This window comes from Stegastes partitus, unplaced genomic scaffold, assembly GCF_000690725.1.
Source record: "Stegastes partitus isolate 25-593 unplaced genomic scaffold, Stegastes_partitus-1.0.2 Scaffold1423, whole genome shotgun sequence".
Taxonomy (NCBI): domain Eukaryota; kingdom Metazoa; phylum Chordata; class Actinopteri; family Pomacentridae; genus Stegastes; species Stegastes partitus.
In genome coordinates, this window is record NW_007579154.1 from 125,773 (window position 1) to 131,235 (window position 5,463).

Consider the following 5,463-nt stretch of genomic DNA (forward strand, 5'->3'; position numbering starts at 1 on the left):
CACACTCACATTCACACCTACGGACAATTTACAATCACCAATTAACCTCAACATGTTTTTGGACTGTGTGGGAGGAAGCCGGAGAACCCTGAGAGAACCCACGCTGCACGGAGAGAACATGCAAACTCCACACAGAAAGATCCCAAGTGTCCTCACCAGGACACGAACCGACGACCGATGCTAACCACCGCGGCACCTTGCAGCCCACGCCCTATTCCTTTACATCAAAGTGAGGTGTACACTGTCATCGGATGCTCAGAGCAGGAAAGTCTGAATACTGTTTAGTAAACCAACAGCAGCTAGCAAAGGAGTAACTGATGAGGAGCTTCAACAGCAAGACAGAAAGAGTTTTACTGTATCATACTAGGGAGGCAGTGGTGTTGAGGTGAGCAGAGAGAAACCAGGAGAGGAAGAGAGGACACGACAATGTCGGGTTTTAGCATTTTACTGACACAACATGTAAGTGGCATTTGGCTTAAAACATAGATTATCATATATATGGTCCTCTAATCCTGTCTGACATTTGCACACCACACTTTCTTTCACTGTACATTAATTACTGAGTCAAGTTTCCAACTGCAGAGCAATATCTACTGAGCATAGCGAGTTTTGATAAGTGTTCTTTTAGAATTTTGGGCAAACTAGACGAGACACATTCAGAGTGGCATAACACTTCCCTCGTGTTAAATGTGAGAGGAATACGCTGCGTAAACAAAAAAGAAAAGAAAAAATCCTCGACATTTCAAGGCTTTACAGTATGACATACTCTCAACGTTTTACACTTGGCATCGCAGTCTGTCATCTAACAACAAAAAAGAAATGATTCTACTGTATAGTCATTACACACACACACACACACACACACTTCTGTTGCAGTTTTATCTTCATGAATCCAGATGCAGCAACCAACTGGGCTGCTTTGATGAATAGGGAAGTTGGCTTTAATTAAGAGGCCTGCGTGCCTCTGTGTGTACATGCATGTGCGTGTGATTAATTTTCATAGCTCTGCAACCAGCGTACCTGCACATCTAAACACAGCCCTGCTCGCCACAAAACCATTGTACTAATGAGCACGTTGAGTCATCGTGTTGTCTCCGCTGCTGTAATGAAACATGGAGGTCTGGTGACGTAAGCAGGTGATATATGAGCCAGTAGCAATGATTTGTGGAGGTTGACGGTAAAGTAACGAGTGGAGAGGCTGGGTTAAGGTTATACATTTGGACTACATTTTCAGAGCTGTTGCTTTGTACCTGTGTGTGCACGCTTGTAAACAATTGTGTGTGTGTGTGTGTGTGTGTGTAGGCTGCCTGGTTTCATGGCATGCACTTTGATGACCATACACAAACACACACAATCCCTTGATGAGCGTTGCAATCGCTGCTCCCATCACTGCTCTCTTTCTAAACATCATCTGCGGTGGCATTTGTTAGCAAGGGTCTTGTGTTATTTAGCCTCTGACACACAATCAGCCCTGACCTTTATGTGTTGGGTAACAGATGCATAACACACAGTCACTTTGCTGCAGCCTCCAACACTCTCCCTTTTTTGTATACAGGCACATGCAGGCTTGCTTGCTAATATATGCTTTCGCAAAAATACACTTTTTGCTCTCGTAGGTTTATAATCAGGTGCAATAGTATAGTCTATCCTGCATCACATGTGATGAGTGTCACAATTTATGTGACAAATGATAAGTAACACATTCCAAAGTGAGATGGTGCCAGCAGACTGACATTTCCCCCAAAATAACAGAGACGTCATTTTCTACACCCACCATCTGTCTGTCAAACAGGTCTTTTAAACTGGAGCTTTGGGCAGCTGTGACATAAAGACACGAGAACAATTTTTGTTATTAGTATGTCTGCATCCTCATAATATTTGTTTGAAAAGCTGTGTCGTGGGAGAACATTTCCTAATAATGATACAGTTCAAAACGTGTGATTTGATTTTATGGATGATGCAAACTGTCGCCTGTGTGAAGCAAAACTGATCCATGGAACCTGTTCTTCTGGTGTCATTTGTTCATTTTCAAGCGGGATCCATCACTGCAGAAGCTGCTGTCCTCAGCCGGCTCATTCTGGCTAAATTAACTTATACTCTCATGGCCCAGAGCTCTACACTAACTCCGGTCCAACTCTTAGAAAAAGTCATACAGCTCCGTAATGTGCATTTGCAGTCCTTGGTCCTTTGCACTTCATGTCTATTTTAGCTTCGCAGCATCCTAAAGATAGGCTACTCCTGCCCCTAATGCTTCCCCAGTCCTTGATTTCCTGACTCCCCACAGTTTTAGCCCGGCCTTCAACCTCTCTGCCCTGTCCCCTCTGATCCCAGCATGCCAATAACCATCAGTCATGTCTGTCCGTTGTTCAATATATAGTCCACATTACCTTGCCTCCCAGCCTTGTAAGACGTTATTTGTGACTGCGTACTGTCAAATCCTCCTTACAGTACCTTTCACAGGCATGGCGCTCCTGATAGTGGGTACATGATTTGCACTGTTAGACTGAAATAACTTTGTTGTCGAGGCTTAAGCAACCTTGGAGACATTAATACAACACATGAGTGTCATGCAGCTATTGACTAATATTTCAGCCAGAAATATGGCAATAGTTTCCCTGTAGAGCAGCAAGTTTGAACTGGAATTACAGTGTGTGTGAGAAAATCTTAACTATGACCTCTTGTATGTGAAATTCTGGGCTGTAGTCACTTTGTCTTTTTACACGTAGTTGAAGGTAGTGTATATGTCATTCATGGTCCTCTTATTATATTTGATGCCGGGTCCCTTGTCCGTCATAACGTCCTGTCGCACTGCAGAGATGCTTATTAATTACAAAATCTAAGCCGTGAGAGTGTGTGTGTGTGTGTGTGTCTTTCAAGCCCCGAGCATTTCTCACCCCCTTAAAATACTGTACCCTCATCTCCCCAGCCGCTGCCTTTCACTTTCCAGATTAAAGATGGTTATTTTCACTGTCTTCTTTATTAGACAGTATTTCACCCAGAATGAGCATGGCAAGAGTAGTTTAACAGACTCCAAAAAAAATATTTCTATCGCATCCAGTTCAGTTTAGAATCGCACTTCCCCTTTATTTGTTTTTCATTTCTTTGTGTGGCTCACTTTCTCTTATCTTATCTATGCTTTGTTGTGTCATTCATCTTTGGCTTAGTTCTGTTTGATTTATTTGATCAGTGGCGTTTCACTGCTCTTCTTCAGTTTTTTGGGATAGAAGATAAACTTCTAGTTTTATTTTTGTGGTTTTGTCACAGTCAGCAGATTCTCTGTTCCTGTCTCATTAGTCATTCCTGTCCTATGCATATTTTTCTCAACTTTTTATTTATACAGGAAAAGTTCCAAAAATGTGTTTTATACCGTTTCAGTTGCTCCTACTCCAGCTTCTGTGAGCTGCCTTCTGATGTCCGTCATTGGACTCATTCCCTGGAGCCTTGCACAAGGGCACCTCGGCATTACTAATAGGAGGGAGAGCTCTGCTCATTTTCTTGTTCACTTTTCCCTGAATTTCAGGCTCCGCTATGCTGCTCCAGGCGTTTTCCACGTGCATCACCCTTCTGTGCTCCACGTGCCCTAACCATCACCATCAGCCCACCCCTGACCTCCGCCTCCCCTTCCCCTACCTCCCTGGAGCTTTCTCCTTAACCAACCCATCCTTCTCTTCCCACCCTCCCCTCCCCAGAGATAGCAGATATCCTTCTGTTATTATGTCCTCGTTTCCTTCTCCGTCTGTACCCACCCCCATTCCTTCACCGCCAACATCATTAATGAGGGTGAAAGGGATTGTTGGGGTCGTCCTTCTCCTGTCCTTGGCGTACGTTGTGCTGTACGTCACACTCATGCTTCTGTAATTCCCCTCCCGTCTGTTGCAGCTGACAACTTATACCCATCTAAGACGATCAAGGTATATTTATCTCTCTATTTATTTATTTACTCATCTTGCAGCAGTGACCAATGAGCAATGAGGGACAATTTAGGACCGCTGGATGCTTCCCAAGGCTGAGTGAGCACCGGACATTAGCCAGAACACAAAGTTGAGTCAGTGAAAGGAGGGGGTCTGTGCCGAGGGGTCAGCCTGTACCGGGTCGTCGCTTTTAATGTACCACCAGGACACTGATCTATGTTTGTACTCCAAGTGCAAACTTTGCCTGTGTCACCTCTGCACCCAGTTTGGTTCACGGTGGTGTCATACTGAACACACACCTGCATACACTTATGCACGCATAGGCACGCTCGCTCTGTGTCATCTAAGAATGACTCGGTATATGCCCTGCTCAGTGTGGCGCTGACAACAGTGTCATCACTCTCACGCGCGCACACACACATACACACACTTTAGGAAAGGCACCTATTATTGCTCCACAGTGGCCAACTACAGAGTATACCCGCAAGTGTGAAGCAAGGTGTTTTTGGAAAAAGAGCAAATGGGCTCAACCTGCTCAAGTACACACAACACACATACAGGGTACACACAAGCAAGGCACACACTCGCAATCATACAAGGGCATGCAACTTAGCCATATATAGCAACTGATGTCACAATGTCATACGTCATATTGAGCATTAAGAGCACCTGGCCCACAGTCGGAGGCCTACGTAGGCACACAACTGCACACACATGATCACACGCACTGAAACACACATATGCTGACACGCTAGAACTCACACACACACAAACACACGCAGGAGGCAGGAGCTGGGGACATCCGATTCGCGGGATGCCTTGGAAGATACATGAGCCGGGGGTCTGCTCTCCACCCTCCTACCTGGAGGTGCGTCCCCGACTCCAGCTGAGGGAGAGGGGAGGCAATGGAGGGAGTCGAGGGGTGGGTGGCAACGATGCCTACCTCAGCAGTACAGCAAAATTAAATGGGACAACGATCGAGCCTCAGAGAGGAGAGGTAATGGTGTCATTTGTTATTGGAGATCATCGAGAGAGAGAGAGAGGCATAAAGAAATGAGCGCTGTGCTGTTTCCTCTCACCTGACACAATGGCTGACTGGCCAGTGTGTGTTTGACAGACCGTCATATCCCCAAACGACCTCAGAGGAAGCAGCCACAATATTTCTACTTGTTTTTTTGTCCGTTAGTCACCTATGTCAAACTTTTTTTGAAAAAAAAAATCTGTTACACATTCCCTCTACTCACTGAACCGGATGTATGAGGTTTATCTCATTAGTATTTAGTGAACACTGACGGTGTTTTATTGGTCTGTTAAACACAATGTAATGAGAAGTTGTTTCTTTGCATACATCGGACGCTCTCGGTCAGGGCTGAATACTGCCTTCATGGTTCATTTCTTTGCAGTATTTAGAGCTTTCGTTGCATCTCCAGAGGACTCATTTTGCTCCACTCAGCATGGTCCCAATGTCAACCATCTCCTCCTCAGCAACTGCTAATGTGTTCATACTGGCAGTTGCGTCCTTTGCTGTGCCCTTATCTTTGCAGAAGTTGCT